The 10,242-nt window shown below is 35.1% G+C and overlaps 1 long non-coding RNA gene across 1 annotated transcript; it reads left to right on the top strand.

Annotated features, from left to right (window-relative positions):
• The first annotated feature begins 242 nt into the window (after positions 1–242).
• Positions 243–8,008, top strand: LOC112057993 (uncharacterized). Its single transcript, XR_008251878.1, has 3 exons — positions 243–361; positions 938–1,018; positions 7,921–8,008. It is a non-coding gene; the product is annotated as an uncharacterized LOC112057993 (long non-coding RNA).
• The last annotated feature ends 2,234 nt before the right edge of the window (positions 8,009–10,242 follow it).

The raw sequence follows: 10,242 nt of genomic DNA, 5'->3' as shown, positions 1-10,242 counted from the left end.
ACAGCGGCGCCGCGCACAGCGGGACTTGGTCATGAGAGAACAAGTCAGTAAATACAAATGTTACATACACAAGATGGACGACGCAGCGCAGCAGCGTATGCTACGCCGCGCGCTGCAGCCGGGAGACGACAGCGGCATCGACAGCGACGACTCGGCCGGACAGCGGCGCCGCGCGCAGCGGGACTTGGTCATGAGAGAACAAGTCAGTAAATACAAATGTTAAATACACAAGATGGACGACGCAGTGCAGCAGCGTTTGCTACGCCGCGCGCTGCAGCCGGGAGACGACAGCGGCATCGACAGCGACGACTCGGCCGGACAGCGGCGCCGCGCGCAGCGGGACTTGGTCATGAGAGAACAAGTCAGTAAATACAAATGTTAAATACACAAGATGGACGACGCAGCGCAGCAGCGTTTGCTACTCAACAGTGAGCCGTATACAATAATAATAACATTATGTCTTTAATTCAATGCATATTATGACGATTACAACTTTTACAACTTTTTGAATCGTTATATCTCAAAAACGGTGGCTCGTAGAAAAAAAGTATCAATAATTTTTTTGTAGATAATTTTATGATCTACAATTTTGTCTCAGGTATTTTTATGATACAACTTACCGTTTTGCTGATAATCGCGAAAAACTCATTTTTTTGACCTTTGAATAATTTGTTTCCTTACAGGGGAATGATGGGGAACTTTCAGATTTTATTTTTAATGATATTTTAAACAATCTTACCGATATTCAGCTTGGTGGGAATTTATGTAACTTCGAATGTTTAAATTGACCGGATTATTCAGGCTATAAACTCATTTAAAATATACAAATAAATAATAGTAATTAATTTATTGAACAATAAGAATACAGGTTGTGTTTGTGGTTGTAGTAATGATAAAGATTGATAGGTATTGATGATTATTGTGTTGTTATTTACAGTCTGATACCAGCAGTGATGAAGAGATGGTTATGGATTCACCGATGCATAAGTGGGCGAAGAGACGATATGATGACCGTATGGTATGAGACACTTTACCTATTTACGAGCAATTAGTACTAAGGGCTTGTTATGTACTAGGCAATTGGCATGAGAAGTAGCGACTATAGGAGGTGGCCACATTACTCGTCCTGCCGCATGTAAAGCTCCTCGTCATGCCCATCATTGTTTTTAGAGTGAGAATTAAACGTATAGTGCAACACGAAATAGTAGAAAATAAATCAGGCGCTGTAGTCACTTATTGTCGTTCATAGGGTAACCCTGTGTTCTGTCATCCTCTTTGAATTGCAAATTGCATTTCTTAATACTCGTATTTGATAATTAATGATAAAACGAACTTACCTGTACGTGAAGTTCTATCATAATTATGCGAGCTGCTCAATTCGAAGCGATTAATATTTACTTGTAGTACTGGTTCGTATTTCTCGACCATTTCCACGAATTGTTTAAAGAAAATCTAAAAAAAAAGATCCTAAAACACTATAACACAACAAAGTGAACAGTTTCCGCTCAGTAGCGCCCCCATGTCGGTAATGGCGCGCGCGCTCATACGTCAAAACCTTCATTAAGTTCAAAGCTAGGTATCCTGAAAAATATAATGTAGAGCACAGGTATTTTTGCACAGTGGGTGGGATCTAGGGCGGGCGATAGTATTAATCGCTTCGAATTGAGCAGCTCGCATAATTATGATAGAACTTCACGTACAGGTAAGTTCGTTTTATCATTAATTATGCTTCGCTGCTCAATTCTCGCGATTAATATTTACTTGTAGATGTTTAAAGCTAGAGTGCAAAAACTGTGCTCTATCAGGGTTAATAAGTATAAGGATAAGTTAAGGATTATTTTACTAATGATTAATAACAGGTACAATCTCGAATACAAATTAAGATATATCTAGCAATGTAGGTAGTACCTATTACAATTAATATACTAGAAGTATATCTATAAACGAGATATCTAATATAATAAAGATCTAACAAGATAAATCAGTAACTTATTAAGTATGAAGAACTGAACAACCAAAAGAATCATTAGAATTTGAGACAATTTCTCTACTACGAGTTTAATACAACTCGCAAAGACTATTGAAGTCGTGCTCCGCCCATCGGTTTTAGAAATTAAGTCTACGTTAACTCGCATCTTTCGCTTTGGAAGTATGGCGTGTGTGAGCTAAACACGCTAGTGTCTACACCACTCTTGTAGACCACGTCTTTTATCCAGTGACTTAAGGTTTAACTAGTAACATTTGTATAGGATTCCTGTAACTAAGAAAAAGATTATCACTTCCAGATTTCCTAATAGAAACAGTCTTATCTTTATAAGAACTTAAAGTACACACAGGACATATTTCAGGGTTTTCATTAAAAATGGTAATTTTAACAATGGATTTTAAAGGTATTAGGCCTTGATGTTTTAATTTAATCTGAAATTTTAATGGTTACGTAATCAGATTGAAATATAATATATTTCAATTGATTTTTTGAAAACGTTTGAGCTGTCACTACAGCTAATAAACATATCATTTTAAATGACAAACTAAAAATTTCATTAGAATACATTGTATAAAATATCTACAATCCAAAGGAAATCGTATTTAGGTTTAGGGGGACGGGATTTAAATACACCATTCATAAACCTCGCTATTCTATCGTCATCTATAAATTGTTTCCCAAAACGAAATATAAAGCTGATTTACAACAGTTAAGGCTACCATATTGATAACCTATAACCTAACCTATACGCTTTGTAAAAAAATACAAAACATTTGGACTAGATACCTGTAATAAATATTTTGGATGTTGCAAAATTTATACTACAATTTAAAATAATAATCATACTGTTTTACACTGAGGGGGGCGGAACACTGATGTGTATATGTGTAATTAAGAAGATTCTTAATAAAGTATGCCCTATAAGGTCGCAGCCGCCAGGATAAGGCTTTTTTGAAGTTTGTGTTACGACCCATAGCTTTGTCTGTAATAATTTTATTCAAAGTTTTTAATAATATAACAAAAAGAGGGAAAGCATAAAAGAAAATATGACCAATCAGTTGTGAAAGCATCAATGTGAAGGCATAAGAATCAGATTTCCAAGAAATATATTTATCGCATTTAGAATTAGATCTACTAGCAAAAATATCTATTTTAGGCATCCCAAAATGTTAATAATTTTAGAAAAACATAGGGTTCCAGTTCACACTCTGTATGAGTTTTATTTTTATAGATTTAAAACCAGCCATAGTATTTTTTGATGACTTAATCAAAATAGGAAGCAAATATAAACAACTTTCATTCCTCGCAAAAGTATTTCATGCGGGACTTTGTTCAAAAGTGGGAATTGCACGCTTCCTATGCGATTGATACAGGCGATAGCAGTTGTGTTGTCTATTCATATAATAATTTCGACATTATGTAAATCTTGCAAAGATCTTCAACAAAAAAGAGCAGCAAGAAGCTAAAAGTATTAATATGAAGCTCTTTTTCTTCGCTAATCCAAAATCATTAGCTTGTTGACTACCGCAAAAGATGCCCCAACTAGTCGTCGAAGCATAAGCGAAGATTTCAAAAATATTAAAAGTATTGCGAATACGACTGGATGTTATTATCCCACCGAGTAAGCTCGTCGTCAATGAGAAATGAGAATATTTTTGTGTAATTTCAAAATCTTTTTGTTCAAAAATTGTTTTTTTTTTTTTTTTTGGTCTGTCTGTCTTCTGTGTGACTCCCAACCATATTCTACAGCAGGACAAATTGAAATTAATAAACCAATGAATTTAGCAAAGTCTCTTATTTTACACCTGTCTATAGAATTGAATTATTTCAATTTCATGTTTGACTCGTTTCATTTTTTCATTTCACTTGCTAGCTTAATACAGAAGTTTTTTGTGTCTAAAATAAACCCTAGAACCATTTCATAGTACGTATTATGAAACCCAGATTAATCAAGAAGCGAACTGTAGAATCAATGCTTTGATGCAGGCAATAACAGACATTCTGTTAGACTGTTGACATTCAGAATAAGTTTTAGAAATAAGTAAAATATCCTCCAAGAATACAGTAGACAAAAACTATGTAAACGTAAATGTTCTGCTACTGGTAGCTTTACTTTAGTAAAAACTAAAGGTGCTGTATTTACCCAGAAGGAAACAATTAAATTCATAACAATTATGTTGAAATTCAAATCGTAAATACTTTTCATAATCTGGTTGTATTAGTATTAAAAAATAGCCGTCTTTTAAATCGGCAGAGGCTAAAAAACATCCAGGAGAGATGAGCTTATTGGCGGTTCTGAGATCCTCCATTTTAAAATGTGGAGTTTTAATAAATTTATTCAAAAAATTTGTATTAATATAAATTAACATAGTTTCATATAAACCTTTTTTTCGCCATTAGGTTTGGGGACTAAAAATCACCCTCCTCTCTATAGCATGGCGAGATAGCGCCTTTTTAAATAAGATTAGCTATTTTAATTTGAAAATCTTGAAGCTTAATCTTAATAGGTTATTATTATTATTTTTGGATAACAGGTAAACTAGAAAACGGAACTTTATATCCCTCTATACAAGATAAAACATTACGATCAGACGTCAGCTTGCGCCATACATACAAGAAAAGTTGTAACCTGCCAGTCACCTGGGGAACTAGTATCCCCTCTGTTTGTAGTGGGCATTGTGCCTGGCCGCACACGATGGCGGCGCCTTTTGCGTTGTTTCGCGCTTGCGCAGCGGCGCTGTACCCGCAGTGATGCATCGTCTCTGTTGGTCTGCTGGTCTTCGATTCACAGTCTGCGTGGTCGACTGCGGGTGCTTCCAGTTTAAATTATTTAGTGGCGTAGAAGGTGTGGCATTCTTTGTAACGACTGGCTTGGGTTTGGGCACTAGTAGATCTTGACTTCATTTTGGTAACAGCTTTGTTAGCTTTTAGTTTCTCAAACAATACTTTATCCAAACAGATACGTGCCTCTTTTGGATTCCCTTAGAGCGAATAGCTTGCAGTTTATTAGTAAATGTAAAAATCAAAAAATTCACCTAATTTTCATGTCTATGCAATGAGTAACACATACTTAATAAGCGTGCTGCGGTACTGACATGCTTCAGTAGGTTTTGATTGATCTCTGATTTCTCTGATGCTAAAGAAATATCTTATCTAGAAAGCAGTCATAGTAGTTAAAGCTGTCAATGTTACACCAATTTTGAAACTATCTTTCTTCTGAAGTAAAACGGAAACCGCAGCTTTGACCTTATCATTTAAAAGAGGTGGCTTTATTAGTATTCATCTTTAATTTTATCTTTAAATTCTGTTTTTAAACCATTAAGTAAGTACCTCTCAGTCGTGACGCCATGTCTTTATGCACATCTTTTCCTGATAGAGAATCATCTTCAGGAGCGTCACCTAATATGTAGAGTACATCCTCGTTCAAGTGGATAATTTAGTCTGCACTACTCTCATCCTCTGGTGGTGTAGCTGTAGCTGATGTGGATGTTGCGAAAGGTTTGAAACTGGCGATGGCTCAGTCATGTGATCACTAAAGTCGCCATAAGTCTGTGCCTCTGGTCAGGTTGGTTGTGACAATCTAGCTTATTTTCAGAGTTATTTATTTCACATTTCACAGGTAACTCATCTTGGAGATTTTGTAACAGTGAAGGTAATGGTCCCGAAAACCATTCGCATCACAAACAGAGATATCTCGTACTATTATTGGCCAGTGAAGGTAATGATCCCGAAAACCATTCGCATCACAAACAGATATATCTAGTAAGTACTATTATTGGCCAGTGAAGGTAATGATCCCGAAAACCATTCGCATCACAAACAGATATATCTAGTACTATTATTAGCCAGTGATCGAAAAACCAATCGCATCACAACAAAGGTATCAAATACTATTAGTAGCCAGTGAAGGTAATGATCCCGAAAACCATTCGCATCACAAACAGTGAAGGTAACAGTCCCAAAACATGTACTGTTCGCATCACAAACAGTGAAGGTAACAGTCCCAAAACATGTACTGTTCGCATCACTTAATTTGATACCTAACATATTACAATGAAAACCAATAGATTTGTTTGCATCTCAAAGCATTGCATGTTCCTTATTATGAAGGATTATTATGAAATTCGACTAGAGTTTGAACGTGTATACTCATATCAAACTCTTTTTATTGTTTGTATCACTTTTATTTTAACATTATTTCTCATTGCTTAATTGCACATTCACGATAAAAGGTCAAAGGTACCCACCGAAGTTATAATATGAAGGTAACAATCCCATTGTATTGTCCGCATCATTTCTATTTTTCCATATGATGTGAATATTCATACCAATGCCATTGTATTATTTGTATCACTTTTATTTTACCATAATTTGTCTAATTAAGCACATTCAAGATAAAAATTCAAAAGTACCCACAAAAGTTGTAACATGAAGGTAACAATCCCATTGTATTGTCCGCATCACTTTTACTTTGCCAATCAAACGAATTCTAACAATACCTTGATTACTGCGTCGTATTGTAGACATCAAATTTGCAAGTTTAGCTAAGATATGAAAAAACTAAATTCTTACTGCAAAGAGAAGGTATGTAGGTAGGTAAGCGGCTATTTATGCGATTAACTTAGGATTCGAAGCTCGTAATTGCTGATTAAGGATAGGTTATATTATAATTTTACTGATTACGATTACTAATCAGAAAGGACTAACCAGATCGCAAATAACGGCATGTAGATGTAGATCGTGAGTATGTTTTACGTCATCGCTTTCGTAATTTTGCCTCCAATTTCTCAATCCGGCGTAATAAATACTCGCTATTATCACTGCCCCTGTGCTTACGCCTTTTTCCCATGTTTAGAGCTGAAAAACACTAAGAAACGCACTAAAAGAAACTTAATATTTAAGAAAGTAAAATACGTGGAGTGGCCGGTACTGCACGAAAACAGATAATGAAGGTTTTGACGTATGAGCGCGCGCGCCATTACCGACATGGGGGCGCTACTGAGCGGAAACTGTTCACTTTGTTGTGTTATAGTGTTTTAGGATCTTTTTTTTTAGATTTTCTTTAAACAATTCGTGGAAATGGTCGAGAAATACGAACCAGTACTACAAGTAAATATTAATCGCGAGAATTGAGCAGCGAAGCATAATAATTAATATTTTGTTCAATATGTAGGTAATACTATGTTGCTTCTTGTTTTAAACAAGATGATCGGTTGAAATAGTAGATTGTTATACCTACGAGGGGCTAAAAGACCCATTATATATGAGGTATTTTTACGAGTTTATAATGGGTTTAGCCCCACGTGTTACACTATACTTTTCACTACGATTGCGAGAAAATAAAATAATTCAGTACAGTATTCAATGTTTTATTTTCATTGAAAATTAAATGTACAAAAGTCTACAATTTTGGATGTTAAGGGAGATGCTTTTACCCGGTAACGCTATTTCCGTCTGCTGTTAAAATTAATAACAATGAGTATGTGAGGTAATCGTGGGAGATAATAGTTTAAAAAACTCCTTTCGTTGTGAATTTCGTTGTTCTTTTCCCCACTTATTAAATTTTTCGTAATTATGTATTTTAGTAAATACGTCACAACTTTGATGGTATCAGATTGATCCATCCATCCATCTCCAAATTAAGGTCACCATTCTCACTTGAAGAAGACAACTATAACAAATTAATGTTGCAAAATATGTAAGTTACGCTGGTCACGGTCACAAATTTACAATAAATTTCTTAGAAAAATCAAGTGTGAAATAGTCACGCCAATTGTTTTTTAAATTCTCGCTTTTTTGTGCTTCATTAGTTTGGTCTAGATATGTTTAACTCTATTTAATGGTACTAATAAATGATTTATTATTTTTTTTTTTTACTAAAAAATTGTTCTTAGGAATAATAAATATTTATTATTTATACTTTATTTTTTCAGCTTGACGAGTCCGGAAGTAGCGATGAAGATCTGGTCTTAAGGTCGCCGAAGGCTAAGTGGGCGAAATGCTTATACTACGAACATTTGGCATGTATTCATTTGATATTGATTATATTATTTTGATATTTTAATTGATTATTTTTAAGATTTCGTACCTCAAAAGAATAGAAATGAATAGTGTTAGACTTTTTCTAATAGCCCGGGATCCGTGGAGCATTTTTACAATTGATTACTATCAAGGTGATTTTCCGTGTGTAGCTTTATCTTGATGAGACGCTCAACTATTTCATTTACGAAAATTTTTGATTCTGGTAGCTAACTGGGCTACCAGGTAATAAAAAATTGTGAGCATGGGAACGATAATGTACCACGCAATTTGTAGGACAAAAACAGGGCAGTTTGTGGCTGTTAATCCGTATTACTATTAATTAAGCAGCAGTAAAAAAACAGCTGGTTAGTAACAACTTTTAATAACCTAGTTATTGATACTAGTTGGGAGGAGGAGGAGGAGGTTTTACCAAAAGTTGTTACTAAGCAAATGTTTTTTTTTACTGTTGCTTAATTATAGTTATACAACCTAACAGCCACAATATCAACACAAATTGCGTCTCTCGTCTTGCTATCTCATTCCGACGCTCACAAATTGTTATTATATGGTAACCCAGTTAGCTACCAGAATCAAAAATGTTCGTAAATAAAAAAGTTGAGCGTCTCATCAAGATAAAGCTACTCACGGAAAAATAACTTGATCATCAACTTGAAAATCAATTGTAAAAATGTTCCACGGATCCTGGCATTATTTTGATATTTTGATTGATTACCTTTAGGGTTTCGTACCTCATAACAATGACATTTTCTCTAATGCATATAAGTTTAATTAGAAATGAATAGTAGAATTTCCCTATAGTTTTAGTTAACAATAAGGCTTAGACCATTAAAAAGAATGGACCTGTTTCGCACCCAAATTCACCAACAAAATTGTCTGTCGTTTTTTGAGAGGGACGAGGTAAACTCAGACATCGAAAACATTTAACACCATTTAGTATATCCTGTGTCCACTACACACACGCGTCATCTAGACTATATATATATATATTTTTTCTATATATATATATATATATAGAAAATATAAAATATAGATTGCTGTTCCGTCAAAAGAATCGATTATTTTTAGAAACTGTTTTCATTACAAATTTGATAAAATGATGGTAGAAATATTTACAAATGAAACGTTACTCCATCTTTTACTAAACTACAAGTTTTTGGCCGCTTTTTATGCTATTTAACTAAACAAACCGGCGTTTTTAGGGAGCTCTTTACACGACAAAAACGATTACATCAATGAAACGACGATTCTATGTTTTTAAAAACGCGTTAGATCATTGATTCTTGATCTTTGACAGAGGGGTAACGGTTTACGAGGCAGGTCCTTTCTTTTTAATGGTCTAAGCAATAAGGCGATGCCCGGACGTTTTTAATGCGAGTTTTTAAATTCATATTTTAGGAAAACAGGGAGAACGCGCGTGAACGTAAGCGCAATCGCGAAGCTCTGATACCGATGCTGGTCCAAGGTCAGCCGAGACGAGACAGTGGTACAGTCAGCCCGGCGAGCCCTGCTCGCTCCACATCACCACTGTTTGAGGTGGAGCTGACAGCGTCTGATGAAGAGGAGGACGGCTCTGTGCTGGAGCTGGTGATACCGTTACAGTCGCCGCGGTACAACAAGGTACCGACCGCGTCGTCTTTGATCGCTTACGAGCTGACTACCTACTTTTGTAGCATGTTCTGTTGTTTTCGCGGTTTTTAATTTAGTAAAAAAAAAAAAAACAAAAAACAACATACCGATCAACTTGAGAACCACCTCTTTTGGTTAAAATCGATTAAAAATTAGCAGACGTCCGTTACTCCGATCGTAAAAATTCTTTTTTCTGTTTTCACGGATTTCGCAGCAACCATATGTTTTTCTGGGATAAAAGGTCGCCTATGTTCTACTCCTAAATCCTATTTATCACTGTACCAAAATTCATTTAAATTGGTTCAGCGGTGTAGTTGTGAAAAGGCAACAGACAGGCAAACTTACTTCCGCATTACAATATTAGTATGTAAAATCCGACGTCCTGCAGTTTTACGGGCGTATTTCTTGTTCTTGTAGAAATATAGGGCTAAAATATAGCCTATATTATTTAGGGATAATGTGGGATTTTAATAGTGAAAATGTTTTAAATCGATCCAGTAGTTTCAAAGTATATTCAATATGAAAAAAATAAATCAACTATTGAAGCAATTTTCTCGTTTTATAGATATATAGTACAGAAAACGATA

This window comes from Bicyclus anynana, chromosome 20 (genome assembly GCF_947172395.1).
Source record: "Bicyclus anynana chromosome 20, ilBicAnyn1.1, whole genome shotgun sequence".
In the NCBI taxonomy this organism is placed as follows: Eukaryota; Metazoa; Arthropoda; class Insecta; order Lepidoptera; family Nymphalidae; genus Bicyclus; species Bicyclus anynana.
The sequence above is the reverse complement of the archived record's forward strand: the minus strand, read 5'-3'. Positions and strand labels throughout refer to the sequence as shown.